General features: G+C 34.4%; 1 protein-coding gene across 2 annotated transcripts in view; it reads right to left on the reverse strand.

Annotated features, from left to right (window-relative positions):
* sns (nephrin adhesion molecule sticks and stones) overlaps positions 1 to 19561 on the reverse strand; it is a 954753-nt gene that overhangs the window by 666649 nt on the left and 268543 nt on the right. The window lies entirely within an intron of this gene.

Genomic DNA, 19561 nt, shown 5'->3' on the forward strand with positions numbered 1-19561 from the left:
ATATAGATGCGTGCTTAGTGGTCGAGAAAAGATGGTTAGATTGTGGTTTGATGAATTAAAGAATATGAATAGTACACGAGATTTCTATTTATGTATGGACCAATATTACAGTAAAGTAGTGATATATGTTATAATATGTGTATAAAGCTTGCAAGACTATTGCCTTATTTAGGATTTGGTATGTATGTTAACATTGCATGTACAGAAAATGACAGTTTAATATTTCATAAAATACGCTCGTAAACACCTAAGTACCTTGTACGAATATGGAAGTGCGAAATTTATTTTATTTAAAATTTGATAATTACCTATTATTATTATTATTATTATTATTATTATTATTATTATTATTATTATTATTATTATTATTATTATTATTATTATTATACAATTAATAATTACATTACGACGGATGAATATGATCAACTGCTAGTTGAACCTGGTCCTAAGCAATGTGGAAAAAAGGATTTAAATGCAAAGGAAATGCACGTAAACAAAGAAACAAAATCACAGAACAATACGAAAAAACACAAAACAAAGGAGAGAGAAAAAAGAACATTAACGAATACGTGGAAAACCAGGGAAATTCTCAGAAAACAACAAATTAAGAAATCATGTACAACACAACACAAGAGTTTGTATTTAATTGTTTACTTCCCTACTTTATCATCCATTTTTTCCCCTCGCTTCACGCGAAGAATACATTTTCCAGCAGACACTAAACTGAAGAAGATATAGTATTTATAAGAGTATTTATAAAGATGATGAAACTATTGATTTCTCACTTTCGTACGCTGCTTCCTACCTACTACTTTCTGTGTAGGTGATGCCTCTCGTTTTCCTCCATTGATGAACACTGGCTTTTGATGATTGGAGCAAAACAAAAACTAGTGTGTTGTTGTTAGCTTACCTTACCTTTCAGGTTTGGGCGGAAATAGAAGTCGTGGAACTTTTGGGAGGAAAACGTGTGCACACCCATTTTTTTCCTTTTTCGTTCTTTAATGTTATATATATGTCTGTGCGTACGTATGTTTGTGCTAAGATAAACGAAGAAGTTTCCACCTGACCGATTTCATTTTAACTTGATGAGTCACCAGTTCAACTTCCTCTCATTATTTCAATTACAGTACTTTTAACTGAAATTATTTAGAGAATTGTAGCGGACCCCTACTGTTTCAACTATACTCTATGTTCTCATTCTCTTTTAAGACAATGGGAGTAATATATTGTATATACAAAAGATGAAATATTGTAACGAGCTGAAAGTACTCACGGATAATTTAGGAATAAATTGGCAAAACAAATAAATTACGAAATGGTTACGCCATGATTACAGAAATGAGTGTAATCAGGGATTTCACGCACCAATTGAATTACTGCTATCTAGTTTTCCACGACTTGAAAAAAAGGTAAAAAATTTCAGGATCAACTGAAAATACAAATCAGGAACGGACAGGAAAGATTTTGATGGATTTTAGAGGATCTAAGAGGGAAAACTACTTTGGAAGAAAGTAAGAAATTGGACAAGATACCAAATTGCCACGTTGTCCAAACTAAGGTTCAATACTGCATTAATCAAGACAACTGACAAGACTATTTGAAATCAAACGTAATATGAACTAGTTATGTTGGTGTAATGAAAAAACTCGCAGTCTCAACGATATCACTTTTCAATCTACTTTTATTCAAGTTCAAATGAACTACATGTGGTTCCTAGACCACTCTGTGCAAATTACAATTTAGTATCTAACAATGGTCCAATTATAAAGGATCTCAATATCTTTTACCAAGAAAATGGAATTCAACTATATATAATAGTTGATAATCAGACTACGTTTGAAAGCTAACGTTCTCAAACTATCTACTTGTATAATGCGTTTTTTTTAAAGGCAATGTTTTAGCATTTATAACAAAATAGGTAATAATTATATAAATTATTTTAATTAATTCACAGTTATTGTTTTTACCATTCATGTCTAGTTGACATTTAAGAATGAAATTGATTGTGGTTCAGGTTACAAGAAAATCCATATCTGTGCCTTTATGTAATTACCTCATTGAGGTAAACACAGAGATGTGGCCAACAAGATTTGCTAGGGAGGATCCATGACTTTTTCTGAGGAACCGGACATTTAGTTGCTAAAAGCAAACCAAGCCTTGCTCGAGAATACTAAAGTACTAAGAACTCATCATACATACATATATAATTACATGCATACAGGGTATATGGAAACACCAAAACATTTTGGGAAATGAGTCCTCACGTGAAAACATAAAAAAGTATATACATGTAGACCAACACGGATGCACAAATGGGTCATTTTGAAGCTATAGCCCACCGAAAAGTGTTTGGAATGATAAGATAAAAAAAGAATTATAACTAGAGAACGAAATGCCAGATTGAGGTCGCATAACAGAAATAGTGCTTATTTCGAGCTTAGATTTCATTAATATATTGACTGAAGTGAAACAGGAGTGGCAATACGCTTCGAAGTTTAGGAGGAGATTCATAAAATCTTCCAGAAATGAAAAATAAAATCAGGAACTGAAAACTGTCACATATTAAATATCTGCAAACACATTAAATGCAATCTAAGGACACAATAAGGGCCACTATGCTCTCTTATTAGAGTTGCATTTTCTCGAAATATGCTGCCATTTTTTAATATAAATCCTTCTTCTGACCAATTTCCGAGAGTCTATTAGCTTTTGGCATTTCTGACAGTCTTTCAGGAACTATACCGACAAACTGTAAGAGGTGATTCCTCACATGAAAATAAGTTAAAAAGTTCATATGGACCTATGGGGAAAAGTGCATGGTATATTCATACAAGGATACATTTCCTAAGAATTTTGATGCTCTTTCCAAACAGTCTGTATATCTTATGTGCATAATCTAAGTGATATTTTCTATCCTTCGAAATTCGATGTTAAGGGCTTTCCAACAAGAAGGGTTAAATACAAAATATATGTTTTCATGTTTATTTATCTGGATTTACGATTTTCCCCAGATTATTGCCGAACATTTCAACACTTTCCCTGGACTATTTCAATGAATTTCAGTCTACTAAATTTCCCTATATTAAGGAGATTTCCCTTAATTTAGAAACACTTTGGGGTATACTTGGGTAATAAACAATAAAGAAGAGTGGCATATTTTCTTCATCTGCTGTATGTCTAAAAAGAACTCGGATCATTTTCAGCAAAGACCACCTTAAAGTCTCCTTACTATTATCTAAATACATATCCATTATCCGGTACACACAATAATTTGATTGTCAACCTTATCTGAGTTAAACACTTTGTTAATTAAACAAAACCATTATTTTCTATTCTCCACACTCCCTCCGAACCAATGTTTATGTGTGTGTATGTGTGAGCGTACTGTATTTTATTTTTTCCTGTCCTTTTTCTCTCTCTCTTTTTGTTTGTGTGAGCGGGTTGTCCAATTTCGGAGATCAAATTAAAACAAGCATTTTTTTTTTCTGTTTTTGTTTCAGTGAATCGTGTTGAGGGAATAATTTGCATACAAAAATGAAAGTCTTTCAATACTTTCTCTTTGCGTTTCTCATTCATCTTCTCCCCCTCCCTCTCTATCTCACGTAATTATATATACACAAAATAACGTGAAAACAATATACCAATATGTCTTTATATTATTGCAATATAGCACCTTTATTATTATCATTATTATTATTATTATTATTATTATTATTATTATTATTATTATTATTATTATTATTATTATTATTATTATTATTATTATTATTATTACTTTATAATCAAATTTCTAATCAACCACATATTTAAGAGTGGTATTTTGTCCTTAAATACTGCCAGAAATATTGGATTGAGTAGTGAATAATACTAAAGAGTCAGCCTCAAGTCATTTTTTTAAGGCTTAAGCATGAGGATATAATGTTATGACTGCGTAGATAAAATAATAAGTTAAAATTAGAAACATAACTTTTTGAACTAAGTACAGCATATCGAACATCTTATGTTAAATAAACAAAAGAGTGATACCACAAACGTCTATAATAAATTGCAAAATATTGTTTTGTTGTTAAAGGAAATACAACCCCGGAAAATTTAAAACACTGTAATTAGTATTACCGCTATGTAATTTGATAGCTAGATAAAGACGGGCAAAAATATATCTGGTGGGCTACAAATGCTCTACGAAATAGATAGATGCATACTAAATATATCGGGGGGGCTGTCATAAAGTCCTGTAATCCAACTCTCATGGAGACAGATAGTGTCGTTGGCATGAGGATGCGAAAGCCTACAGAGTTTATTTATTTATTACAAGAAAAATCCTCCCCACTGATAACTTACTGAGGAGAGTGAATGAAGTGACGCTATTGTCAGAAGTTTCCAAATCTATTCCAGCAATTGATATGCAATTAACATGCATTAATTATAGATATGATTAACATGCATTAATTATTGATATGCAATCATTAATTATAAATTGTTTTTTATAATATTAGAAAAAAGTACAGGTGAAGTGTAAGATCAAATTTTCATGCTACATCAATCATTTCCCTATTAAACAAATATAGTTTTATTGAGAAATTATACAAATATATATTGAGTTACGAAGTTTCATGGAGGGTCTGGATCCGATCGACACTCCACCCACCTTCTCATGGGTACGCCTCTGGACCTCAGTATCCTGCGGACGGAGAGATATTCGAAATCATATTTGCAAATTTAAAATCCTGTACACTTTTTCGAAGTCAAGTGGCTAAAGTGTATGGTTCTGATTTCAATTCCATTTGGGGACAATTGCCTCAAGTAAAAAAATAAAAATAAAAAATAAAAATAAACAAAATAAAAAGCGAGATGTGGTTTACATAATATTTTTCCAGTAGGTTCAACCTAATAATTACATGGTACGTAAGTACGATAAACTCGAATCAGCAATCGAATTTGATTTGTGTGTTCGTCATTATACTATTTTCCACATTTCGGTCATCTGAAAGTAAAGATCATGATGAAATAAAATCACTGTTCATATTTTTGCTCTTTACTATAATAAAAAGTAGAGTTAAAACTATATTGCTTTTTTTTCTCGTTAAGCCTCGCACAAAATGACCGAGACACTGATATTTAAGAAATGAAGAAATAACTATAATTTGTTCACCTGAATGAACAGAAAATTAAATTACAGCTTTGAAATGGAAAAGGCCTCTAAAATGTGTATAACTCTGGTTTTACCACGCTAACAAACTAGCGACCTGGAATATTGATAGCTTTATAATACATTACACAGCAGGGGAAGAGCCTCTTTCGCATTATTTTGTCAGATAGTTATCACACGGTAGTTATTACCGTGCTTGAGACTCGGATTTGAGATAATGCATATCAGCACGAGACCATATCAGTCGTAAATATCTCCAATAGACCAGTCGTTAATAACAGGCAAAAACCATTATAAATTTATAGTGAGCTTATATCAACAGGTTCGACCTTAAAAAGAAAAAAAAATCTGCAAGAAGCAACAATGGAGTTGAGTTCACAATGTTGAAAACTTTTTTAAAAACTGGAAGCAAAATTTGTTCATATATATGTGTGTGTTTTTAAAACAAGTTTATGTAAATGAATAAAAAAAAACATAAATGCATATAATCTCATTGTTTAACAATCACACATATGGCGATAAAAGATATTGGTAATGTTGCAGTTTACTTGCGTAATTTTTCGGTCGATGTTCCCTCTCGCGTGCAAATAATCAAAAGGTGTAAAGTGTAAATGTCCCGAGGGAGATAGGGGAATAAACAGGATTTTTTTTTTAAAAAAAGAGAGATTTAAAGAGTTTACAATTGGGTTGTTTTGTTTTTACCCCTCATTCTTGTTAAATACAATGTTCCTGTACTTGAAATAACAACACTTCTAGTTATGAGCATGCACGCAAACAAACATCCACTATTGCATCATATGTATGCCCAACCCTTTAAAACACATACACACAATCGTACGCAAACCATTGCATTTTCGGAAGACCAAAAAATATATATATAACCAGACATTATAACGTGGTTATAACAGGTACATGACGTCACCTAACACGTACATGTGGGTGGCACCAGGTGTGTTAAAACATGTGATTAAACTCTCTGAACGCCCATCCATACAAAATTTCCAAGCGTGAAAATGGTAGATGATGAGTGTCGGTACACAGAGAAAAATCCGTTCTCCGGACAGCGGTATATTGTACAAATATACTGTATCCTCTTGCTTAGTATAGAAATCAGTACGGATCATACGTTATCCGTATGCTACATAGGCACTGCCCTTAGATGTTACATCATACCGTTGTAGGATGTCTGACATCTAACAGTTTTCCTTATATCACATGCATATACTTATGTTACCTTCGTCAGCTATATGCTATATACGTCCATTTGTATGTGAGATCCTGACCGCTTACATTGTTTCATACGGAAAGTACGTATAGATGAAACACTTATACAGAAAGTATTATAAAACATGCGTTTTCAGTTATACGTCTGTTGTACGTTAAGTCCAAAAACTACAGGAATTACTCATGTAACCTATCTTTTTAAGTACGCCACCTACAATTTTTTTTCTCAGTGTATTGGTAATAGAAGTACGCGACCACAACGCTACCACACTTCACCTGCGTGTAGTTATCTATACTTACTCATTTGACATAGTGGACAAAACCACAAAACTCGTATTTCCACGTTTTACGAACGTGTTCTATAGGATTATAAAGTTACTACGAATAACTCTGTGTGCAGTTCTGGATATTACATGGAATCTTATACAGCACTCAACACATTCGTATTTCCCTCTCCTCCGTACAGGCTCTATTGTAATAGTTTGCGAACCCCCTTCCTCTCCTCTCCTTCCCAAACTCATAACATCCTCACCCCTCCAAAAATTGGTTTTCTGTTAAACTGACAGTGATATATGGAAGCATCAAGGTAAAATTCATTATCTTCTGCATTAAATGTTAATTATGCTATTTCCTAGTCTTTTTCGCTTTCTTTTTTAGCCCAGAAATAGCTATCTTCAATAAAAATAGCAGTTTAATAGATAACATCTTTCGAAGCTTACTTCATTCCATTTCTTCCATTTCCGTTTTTCTGGTATTGGTTGTCAAATTAAGATATTATTTGCATTATAATCCGTTATTATTTAAATTTTAGTAGGTGCACGAACAAATATATATAGTGTCTTCTCCTTGGAACTCCGGTAGCTCAGTGATAGAGACTCACCAGGGTAGCCCAAAAGTAAGTATACAGCCCCCCCATTGACCAAGTTTAACATTCTAGCTTGTGGGTTTATTTGCTTCGACTGTTCCGAGATTAAGGTATAAGTAAAAGGTTTTAAGAACAAATAATAAAGAAACTAAGCAATAGCATTAAAATGATATAAAATGCAATGAGCTGATCAGTACGGTACTGTATACCTACTTTTGGGCCACCCTGTAGCTCGTGCCAAGTGGACATTGTGCTGAATAAACATCGTGTATGTGGGTTTCTTTCGAGTTTCTCCCATTTCCTCTCACTTTCTTCATTCCACATTTACGTTCATTACCATCATCCGTCTGCCTTAACTTCGGAGTATAAACGTGGGACGTTAAAGCATTTTTTAAAAATACTCCTTTGTCCTTCTCTTTAAAGTACACTCACATCCTTACCAGGAACTCGATTTTCTTATCTTCAGATGAAATTACATTTCATATTCGTATATCGCACACCTGGAGGAAGAGTGTTACAACTCAAAAAATGGAAATTTCGAGTTATCATCGCTCATAAGGGAACACACACACACACATACACACACACAGAGAGAGAGAGAGAGAGAGAGAGAGAGAGAAGCGAGCTCTACCTGGTGCTATTTTCGCAGAAACATAACTAAACAAATAGATGCTAGATGGCAGGGAACGATTTTAATAGAATAACTAAAACTCATGCGCTCATATAAATACACTTTTGACTTATAACAATCTTCCATCAGACATGCAATATGTATGTGTATATTCGTGTTTGTTTCTTTGAGATTTTTCTTGCAAATCTACGGGATGCTTCAAAGTCAGGATACATAATGTGATAAGATCATTATTGTGCACAAAGAGGATTGTTTGTATGTAAGCATGACTGATCTCACCGTCATCAACTGAGTGTTATCGTTGTACGATAACATCTTCTTCAATTTTTTCTCTGAGTACCATCTAGCGTGAACCGAAAAGCTAAAGTAAACCAAATGAACGAAACGCAAAATCTTTTATGTGCAAAGTTTATCTTTCTTCATAAAAAGCATATTTCTTTACACCATAAAATGGTTAACATGTTTGAAATCACCTAGTGCCGATGTAGTTACGAAATTTAATGGTTTGACGATATATTTTCCAAACGATGAATCGGTAAGAGGCCTGTATTAGTTTAACGTTCTTTTTCAGTACACATGCTATATGTGACGAAGCCTATTCCTTACACTAAGATAAGAATCACTGCTCTGGTTTGTATCCGTGGTAAGCACCCGACCGGGAATCGAATCTAGGACCAAGCGGATAGAAATTCACATGCGTGAGACATTTATCCACGATGGGGTATAAGTGAAGAATTAGTTGAACGGGCATTGCGATCATTCATTCATTTCTAAAGGTCAAGCAGTGTCCGTATTAATTACATTTCATTTTAAAAATAATCCTTTTCAATATGATATTCGTGGTCGCTCTCTTCGTTTCTTGCTCAGTATTTTGTCTTCAAAGATACTTTGTGGGAAGTTGTAGGGTGGGACTATGATTTATGAAAATAAATCACGGTAATCTGACCTCAAATCCCATTTTGGATTTCGCGTTATGGATTTATATTATGTATTCGTGCATATACAGGGTGGCCCAAAAGTAGGTATACAGTCCCGTCCCGTATTTTATGTCATTTCTTATTGTTATCCACTTATAAGTGGATATATATTTTCACTATTATCCCCAGGACTCCTAAGCTATAATAGGTCATTCCAAGGGAGAGAACTTCTTGAACCCATTTAATAATTTGTTTATTTAATTAAAGGTAAAGGACAAATTTTGTCAGCCCATAACCATACATGTACTTTTGTTCATAAAAAACACAAGACTTATTTCGTTTTCTACATAGGAAGCAACAGTGATCTTTGTTGATGTCGACATAAAAGGAAAGTGTATAGAAACAGACAAATCTGCAGCCAATATCACAAAACTGTTGCCCGGTCAGATGCATACTTCATTTAGTTCCAAGACATGGAAGACAAAATTACCTGTGGTATTCTGACCAGACAATAGTCTGGTACTTCTATTAAATTTCTTATGATCTTCAAATAAAATGGTCCAAGGTAGTCCCAAGGGAGAGGGACCCATTACTCTATTGTCTAAGCTATTTATAAACTATTTTTTTAAATATCAATATGGCAAATTGCTTAAGTAACCGTAACTAATAAACAAAAAGGAACAGAAGGCTGATAACATTTTGTTGTTTTTTTAAAACAAAAATTACTTGTGGGGTTGCCCCTTAGGATTTCTAGGGTTAATAATATATACTACAATTAATAGACTACATTATAATCTAAAAGCATAAAAAGAAGACATAATCTTATATGTGCATTACATTTAAATGCAATAAATTTATTAGATGTTGCCCCGAGAAGAAAATTATAATGTATGAAAATGTTCGACCGAGTTGACCATTTATCCTACGTATTATGCAATCCAACAAAGAAATACTGTCGAGTGGGTTGTCTATCTCGTACTACTATTCGTTCATAGACAACAGTTTCAAAATTTAAACATGCCATCAATTTGGGCAAAACTACGTAAGTACAATGTATTTATTAATAGCCCAAATCCTGTTCTGTGGGGAAGAGGCATAGGAAGCAAGTGGGGCAGATCGTACCGTGCACGAATGACTATCCCGTGGAGTTGTAACTATTCCTGAATTCGCAAGGCTCTAAAGCATAACATTTCGCAGAAGGCACAAAAGAAATTGAGGTATATAGTACATCACAGTTCAACAGCTTTGCGTTAAATTGAAGCGTAGTATGGTGACTGGCTGTCTCTTTTTAATTTTCCAAATAAAAATGCAATATTGATACCAGAAGTGGTTAAATCTGCACTTCCGGGTTCAGTAGAGGAATAGGGATTTAGATGGAACCTATCTTAGACCATTCAATCCATATGTCTTACTGTTTTTGATCTATGAAGATCTATCGTCTACACTCTATTACGTACCAATAAGTTGTTTCTTGTTGCTTACGTTAATATCCACGTTTTTGCTTCAAAACTCCACACGAATAATAAATGCAAGTCCACCTGTATACATGAACATCTTTTACTACAACATAAAACACACCTCCAATAATTCTGGATTATCTTATACGTGAGAGAGGCCGTTATAAATAAATTCAGCCTAATGTAGTTTTCTAAGTGGGGTAGACAAATTTGTTTTTACTCAAGTTAAACGTATTTCCAAAGTTAGAAAGAACAATATCTTGGACATTTGATCAATCAAAATTTAAGTCGATTTGGAACAGATGCATTGATAAGAAGGAAGAAAGAAGGAACAGAAAGCATAATCAAGAAAAACCCTAACACCATAGAGACAAGATCGAAAGACAAACACATGGAAGGACGGCGCGCGAGAGAGAGAGAGAGAGAAAGGGAGAGGAAGAGAACATAGAAGGGGAGGAAAGTGTGAAATTTGGAAGGTTAATTACATCCAGCACTTTTCATAAAATGTAAAGTTTTTTTTTATCAAGAAAAAAATCAATAGCATCAAAAGTTTCCCTTTTCCCACAGTTCCTTACGCTCTTCTTTCTTTATAGACACTTCCAAAAGCATACCTCCCACAAACTTCTTTTGCCCTTGTACTCGCGTATTAAAGAAGACGAAAAAGGAGAAGAAAAAACGAAGACAGGATAAAGTAGAAGAGAGATACGAAAAGAAAGGGGGGAACTAGAATTTGGGAGATGAGTTTACATACTTTGAAAGCTAATGAACGAGCGGCTACATTATTGGATGTGCGCCCGCGTCATTGACAGGGAAATTGAAATTACTTGAGAAAGAGAGAGAGAGGCAGAGAAAGTAGAAGACGGAATGCAGCATCGGACAAGAAAATTAGGAAATGACAATCTTACATGTATACTATATATATGGCAAAGAGCTACTAAATGAGGAAGTATTTGAGGTGATGATGGGAAAAGTACGCAGATGAAAGAACGATGAGGGTAGATTTTTTTTTTTTTTTTTTTTTTTTTTTAAGAATGAATTCAAATTTCTTTAGCACTTCCCATGGAGACACGAAGAGGAAAAGACAATAAGTTAACAATAACAGTTGCTCTTCGTTGGAATTTTCTTTCTTCTTACAACATAACGATAAATTAAGAGTATATCACAAAGAGTGTGAGTGCCTAATAAATTTCATTGTTTTCTTTTTAATCGTAAGATGGAAATGTTCGAAGATGGAAAAAGAAAATAAACAAAGAAAACAAAAGACACAACTGTTCAAGATTTTGGTTTCCCGAGAAGTTACCTTCCTTCAGTGCACTTTGTTCTGGCTTCAATGTCTGATGTGGGAGGAAGGGTAAGAATTTCAGTATTGAATAAGCATCGTCGAAAAGCATGATGGTTCAGTGGTAGAAAGCTACTTATGATGCAATACGTCCCAGGCCATATGAATTTGTAATTGAGAACACCATGTTTGATGTTTCCTGGTTTCCTTCCACATTTTCATTTTACAGATTTTGTTTAATAATCATTCACTTTCAGTTAATCAGCTATTTGCTTTAGCTTATTAGGCATAATCGCAAGACATTAAACTTAATTTTTCTCAGAAGCACGACGCCATTCGGGAGCTAGCAAATTCTGGTTTGCAAGTCATAGCTAGGAATAATAACGATGGATACTGATGTGTTGATTATTCAGTATCGTAGAAAATGCCATCTAGCCAACCATACAGTCTTAGATTATGTACTACGAATTATTATGACATTTGCTGTTATAATTTATTTGTTACCGGTAAACTGTACACCAGTCCAACAAGAAATACGTCTGATGTTGCTTGATTGGAGTTTAGAACCCCTTTTCAGCAACAAGACTATATACGATATGGACCTACAGTTTAAGGTGAAATTCGAATCATTGTAATGCGATCAAATTTAAGGCTCTCTCCCAACAGGAATTGAACGCGGAACCTCGTGTTCCAAAGTCGCGCGCGTTAGCCACTACACCAGCGGAAGGAAGGGCACAGCTGAAATGACGATTATCTACTATTGGGATGGGCTTTTATTCCACTTAGACTCTCAATTCATTTCGGGAAGTTATTGGCAAAAGAAGAACCAATGGGTAAAATTATTTAAGCCGGCTACCGCACCAACAAACTTCTCTCTCTCTGCGATTTTGTTTCACATCATAATCTTTCTTATGTATAGACTAAGGTTGAAGGGTTCACAAAATACAATACAGTCAGCAATCAATAACCATGCATATTACTTAATATAACAAAAATAAATTGTCCAATGTCTGCTGCATTTTTCTTTCTTCACATTAGCAAAAAGAGAAAAGTTTAAAAATATTAAAAACATAAAGGAAGACCGATAAAAAAACAAGTAGTTAGTGTGTCTCTTCTTCAATGAGAGAGGATTTGCCGAAAGAACCAAGAGAGAGAAAGAGAAACAGAAAAGAAAAAGTGAAAACGAAATCCCCTGAGGAGTTTCCACTCTGTTACAAACGAGCTACGAGAGAGGTATATATACTCAGTACTACGTGTGTCCACAGAGAAACCAAAAAAAGGGGATTGAGGGAGTATGTTGTAGAGTTTTCCATACGAAAGGAAGAGAAAGAGGACAAGGAATCGTCTTATTACTTTTTTTTAAAAAAAAAATTTTTTCGTTCTTCTACCATTTCTAGATAGCCGCAATGAAAGAAAATTAACTTGTTGCCTCAATTTTTCCCCCTAAAGCATTTTGTGAAAAGCCACTCGTGTTCAAATAGCAATACTGTAAAAAAATCAACCTATTCATCACGGAAATTCATTCGATCATACTATAAACTTTTATCACGGTTTAATTTTAATCAAAATTTCCAGTCTTTCCCCCCGTTGTCAACACAACTAAAAGCATAACAGACAAGAGCTTTATCTACTTTACATCTCTCTTCTTTGCTGTTAAGGTCGGTAACTTAAAATTTTCTTCTTCTTCTTTCAAGTGTCATTTAATGGGTATCAAATGTCTTGATTTAATTTGGTGAAATATATAGTTTATTTTTCATGTTCCGATGTATGGTCAACATTGTTGGGATTTAGAATGTGTTATTTAAAGGGGATGTTATGTAGGAGATCACACTCTTATTTTTAAGTGGCAAGTGCTCGAAGCAGACACTAACTGTTATTAGAATCGTGAAAAGGAGAATATGCAGTTGTTTTGTGTTGGTGAGACAACTCAAAAAGGTAATTCTTCCGTCATCATTCATCATTCTTTATTTTCATATAGTTTTATATTAACATTTTACTACATTACAACACTCAGTGATATTGAAGACTTGGATGTAGGTCTGCACCTAAAGATATAAAACCTCAATTAAGATTAAGAAAAAAATAGATAGTTTTGACTAATGCTATCCATAAGACGAGTCGAGACAGAATTTGGATGACGAGATACGAGACGAGACTGAGTTCTTCTAATAGACACAAAAATATTTTTCGAGACGAGTACTCACTATACCTTTTCCTGACGAGACAGGCTTAAATCTAGTCTCTCATGGGCAACACTAGTTTTGATTGCTAATTTATTATTTCATGTAATAAATAATTTTAAAAACATTATTATTAAACAAATTAAAAGCGAGAGAACGTCTCTTGCCAAAACTGTAACGTAAAAGTTATTGTAACTCGTAAACATTCGTAATTTATATTTCAAAAAGATATGAAGGTGGACATTGGATAAACTGATTAGATATCAAACAGAGCACATTGGTGGTCTTTTATTTCCGCAGCGTTGAATTTTCAGATATCTAAATATTTAATAATAACAAAATAATGTATGTGTGCGTCTGTCTGTCATCGGCTTTCCGCATAGAAAATATTCACCTAGAACCACCAAATTTTGTACGCAGGTAGAAACTCACCAAATCGAATCGTGTACAAAGTCACTGTTTCGGTATTTCGGTTGGGATATTTTCTGGAAGGTTAAAATGTATGCACGTTTTTATCTTTTTAATCTAATGGAGCCTGACATGTATGCAACCAATATTATTTTTTGTTATGCGGGCTTACATAACAGCCGAGGATAAATATCCGGGAATGGAATGATTATGAAAGATTTTTTTTTTTTTTTTTAAAAAAAGTTCTTCTTTTTCTGTTCTAGTTCTGGCTCTAAATTAGAACCTAGAAACGACAGATGCTTACAGATAGTCATACAATAAGCATATTACTTAACTCACATTAAGAAATTAAATGCACAATTCTTAAAACGAGTTTTCGTTAAGCACGCTGCCGTATAAACAATTCTACATATTCTTTTAAATATAAACATAAAAAAATAAGGCTGCTTCAACATATAAGCAACGTAAACAATATTCACAAGATAAAACTAAAATCTCATAAACATTACATCAGTGCTTCCTGGTTAACAATGCTCAGCTTGCAGTAAGCACAACGACACAACATATCCCGGGCTCGACTCTCTTGTGACACATGTGTAGGGCTTCGATATGTTCAATTACACGACTGCATGCCATTAATCTCTGAACATAAAGCGGCGACATCATCTCCCTCAGGCTTATCTTCTCGAATCATTATCACGGACTACACACAGCCATGTCAACGGATATTCCCAATACACCTCACTTTCTCTCTCTCTCTCTCTCTCTCTCTGTCTTCCTCTCTCTTGCTCTTTATGTCTGGTTTTACGTAGTACTGGAAATACTATATATGTACATATATCGGTCTCTCTCATTTAGAATTTGTATAATAATTTACGTTACATTCATGGAATATTCAGATTAAGGTGATATGCATTAGAAGGTATTAGCGGGTGATAGTAGCACTATTAGATGGTTGTAAATAAGACTAATCTTTCAGCTTCTACACGGTAGATATAAAGTCCAAAACCAATTTGTGCCACTTATGCAAAACTCTACACCATAGGTTGGATGACATGTTTTCCAGACTTCAAACTTGGACGAGTAGACACATACAAAGAGCATAATTTTCACCTGATCCCAACCTCACGTATAATGACATACAGAAATTTTGAAACCTTAATGCCTCCTCGTGGGCAAACTGAGGTTGACGCGCGTGATTCCGGTGGTTTGTTTGCCTCAATAGCATCAAGTGATGCTAAATAATTTAGCTGGGGAATATTTACTTGGTTCTGTTCTAGCATGAGAACATCATTAGGTACCAAGAGTAGTTCTTTCTACACCCAGGAAGTCACAGTGCCTTTCTTGCTTGGCTCTTGCCTCGTGAAAGTATATTTCATGATGGATTATGCAGTTCCACTTAGAAATAATTCACGAGAGAAAAGGGTTAAAAAAAAGTATGTGTCATATAGCCTTGGAGATAAAAAGGGAGTTTACCTTAATTAAATCCAATGTTTAAATTCCCAGGTTTCTGCTGCGAAAAGCCAGGATATTGATCATTTTCGTATCTATTGTGGAAAATTTGCAACATTTTCATTTAGACCACGAATAGCAACTTGAACAGAATAAAAGAACTTAACAAAAACAATTGTCTTTTAATATGGTCTTCATTGGAATCACTAAAATCATAAAGAGTATCGGAACAGACTATGTTAAATATCATCCACAACAAAAGAACTGAACTTTGAATTTAACAGCATGCAGGAGATATAAGAATATTACTGTTAAGAACCACTCCCTGGGCAGGGCTATGCGGGTGCCCTGATTTCTCTTCCCACTTTTTCATATGCGTGTATGATACATGAATATATCTTGAGAAAAGTAAGGTAATCCGGGTAGAGTAAAAATAATAAATTGCCAGAAATTGAAATTAAATAATAGCATAATACAATTAAGCGGTTAGCATCAACAGGAGAGACCTAGGCGATCGTAATGCTTTCTTCATAGAATGTTATCAGGTGATCTGAGATATTATGGCCATTTCATTAGTTCAAAATAGAAACTTCTACCTATCTTTAATGTACGTGCCAGATTCCAGAGAGAAAATGAAACAAATGAACTCTCTAGACTACGCCTCTTATGCTAAAGGAGATGGATGATAAATTCAATATAATTACAATAAAGGATTTTGTGGAGTCAGATTTTGAAAGGACAAAACTAAGGAAATTCACTGGCATAATATTGTCATCAACTAAAAACCTAGCATCGAACCAAGGATCCCTCATGCAAAAAGTGAGCGCTCTACCTCCGTGTCACACAATCCCTTGATTCTGGATGGTTAACTTCAAACGGTTACTTAGCAGGAGGCAATAACCTGGAAGATCGACCAAAAATACATTAATATACTGGTTTGATAATATAGTGCTCCGCAGAATCTATAGTAGCAATTCTCGAATGTTGGGTAAAAGGGATTTAGATGCACTTTTCTGTCTTTCTTTCTTTTATTTTTTTTTAATGCTCCAGTAAAACATATTTGGAAGAAGTTCTGCATACGAAGAAGTTGTTTACAAATTTTCTGAATTCGGTAACTCCAAGTGAGTGTTGAGCAAGTATTTTGGTACCACTGTGGGAATGCATCAAGTTTAGAGGGCAGAATACTAATGTAAAACTGGCGGTATCAGTTACAACATACACTAAAGAGGAACGTAATTCTGTTAATCAGTTTTTTTTAGAATAGGAAGAGATGTAACCTATCGAAATTCATCAAAGAACAACACGCTAATGTATTTCGATCACTGCGGCTAAATGCACAAATGCACTAGGAAATTTTGATTTGATTTCGTGGTGCATACTACTACTCCGCCCTCGTAGCTTTCCAACTCGGTGTGCCATCTGCTTATCGCTCTTCAAACCATGGTTATTATTGTTACTAAGTTTTGAACAATTGCGCGCTGCTGCTAAATTTTATAGCAGTTCCTCAGTCGGCTTTTTTCGCAGTTAGAGCCCCTATAATCATAGAGAATGAAAGCGAAATTAACTAGTTCACTGGAGCGAGAGACGCATTCGATTCCTGGTGGGAGCTCATGTAGTTCGAACTCACGTTATGCTATAGATTTATGTCTTAACTGTTAGTTAACTACAGTACTAAACATCAAACAAAAATTGAGACTACATTAAGTGAAAAGGAAAGTTATTGTTATTATCTCAATCCAATTCTTTACACCTTTCAGATGTGTTGACATTAACAATGTAAAAGGATGCACATGCTAAGCTTGGTTTCTCTTATCTGAAAACACCCTCTCTTCATCCAGCGTAACAGCCAAGGACGCACTGAAAAAATTATAGAAAAAAAAAAGAGGAAGAAAAAATCCTCTTGTGTTAATCGAGCCGAGAAAAACCACTTTTCCGCTTGTAACTTTCATGATATAGAATGGGGCAAAGGAGTTCTAAGGCGAGGGCGGAGGAAGACGAACTATGTGGGGGGAGATGCTTGTTAGTTATTTCTATTCCTTTTGAACCGTGTCCGACCGTGAGAGAAAAAAGAGAAACACGGCATATTGAGATATTATTGCATGAAATGTATTGTATAGGAAAAGACAGACAGGAAGACAGTGAGACAATTTCAGAATATGGAAAATAAATTATTGTCAAATCGAGAATTACCATCAGTGAATTGGCATCACTTTAAAAAAAATCCTCAAATATCTTAATTACATATCTTGCGTTTTGTAATTTAAAACACCAGGATGAAAAGGAATAAATAAGTTCAAAATCCAAGTCAGTAACACAATTCACTAACATAACTATTGTGGGTAGCACGGTGGTTTAGCGGTTGAGCCTTCACGTCTAGTGCGAGACGTCCCTCGTTCTATCCCAAGCCATATCAACCTGTAATGGACAACATCATGTCCATGAGTTTTCTCGGTGTTTTCCCATTTCCTCCAACATTCTCATTCCACAATAATTCACTTCAATTATTCATTCGTCTCTTTTTGGGAATGAGTCATGTTGATGAGACGAGAAACCAGATTTCTCATCACGGGTCCGTGATGAGTAGTCAGAAGCATCTGCTCCTATCAGTCTGAGAATTCGAGACCCAGACTCGTTTCATCACCGATACATATAAATACAAACAAAAATACGCACATATGCTCATCAATCATTAGTTTCGTTAAATTCATACGAATTTAGTTATTTTTAAAAAAGTTCATGACCCAGTTACATGAAACAATTTTTCACTAGGAACATTAACATCAAAATATGGGAAGGAATTTTGGCGAAGAAGACTCTCGGTGCCTATATTTAAAATTACCATACCCTGTCTGATATAACGAAGGAAACATGGAAGCCAGGATGATGGGCTAAGAAATTCAAACTCAAAAACTCTGTTTCTGGAAAGCGAGAAAATTGTTCATCTACGCCAGTAAGGTTAAAGTCTTATTTTAATATGGTGATTCTATGTAGAATATTCGTCGAAGAAACATAAAAACACCCTGTATATATTGGGAAACAATTTAATCTGTCTCAAAATTAAGCATATTTTCATTGTTTTATCATAAAACATAGTCTGTGGCTGACTTAACAAGAAATATTGCTGCAATTGGTAAAGAACTTAAGTTTCTGTATAAGAACTAAAGCAAGAAACAAAACAAATAAGTAATTGAAGCTCATAGGTTCCACTGTAAATTGGAGAAATTTATAGGAGTTACATTTTTTAAAAAAATGCGAAAACTAACACACCAGTGACATTAATTTTTGATATCAGAATTCTCCATCACATATGCCTCTACTTTCTGATTATGGTATATATATGAGAGTAAGAGAGGGCAAGACTGTGCAGGAAAATCGCAGTCTTCTATGATGAATGACGCCATCACAGTGTGTTCAATTCATGAAAATGAATCCCCAATAACCCACAAATTTCCCCCAACTAATTTTCCTCGGGATCATATCTCATACATTGTTGACTTGGGGGATATTCAGGGCGGATGCCGGAGGACCACGCATTCAATGAGGCAGAGAAATAGCTCTGGTGTCATGCATAACGAGAAACAATTGGTCACCGGAAATAGGAAAATCACCTTTCCGATTAGGAACTAACATGAAACCGGTTCCTCACTATATATATGCAAATGCTACCATCTCATTATGGGGTGTTAGAATTCATAGTACAATGGTGATGAGGAATTTGTCTCGGCATAAAGGGAAGAACAATTAATTAATTTGATATTATACGAGGTGAATACATTACAACAGGAAAAATACACCTGCAGCCTATATCTGAAACATAATGCAGATATAAAGCCATATTTAAATGATGTATGAAAGTATGTAATATATTGGTAAATTGGTTAAGTATAGCAAAACATGAATTCGTATGTTTTTAAATCATATTTTTTTCGAACAATCATAGTAGGAAGACAAATCTTCAAGATCTACAAAAATTATGTTTTCTGTGCTGTTCATACTTAC

The sequence above is a fragment of the Thermobia domestica genome, chromosome 9, assembly GCF_964235325.1.
Source record: "Thermobia domestica chromosome 9, izTheDome1.hap1.1, whole genome shotgun sequence".
In the NCBI taxonomy this organism is placed as follows: Eukaryota; Metazoa; Arthropoda; class Insecta; order Zygentoma; family Lepismatidae; genus Thermobia; species Thermobia domestica.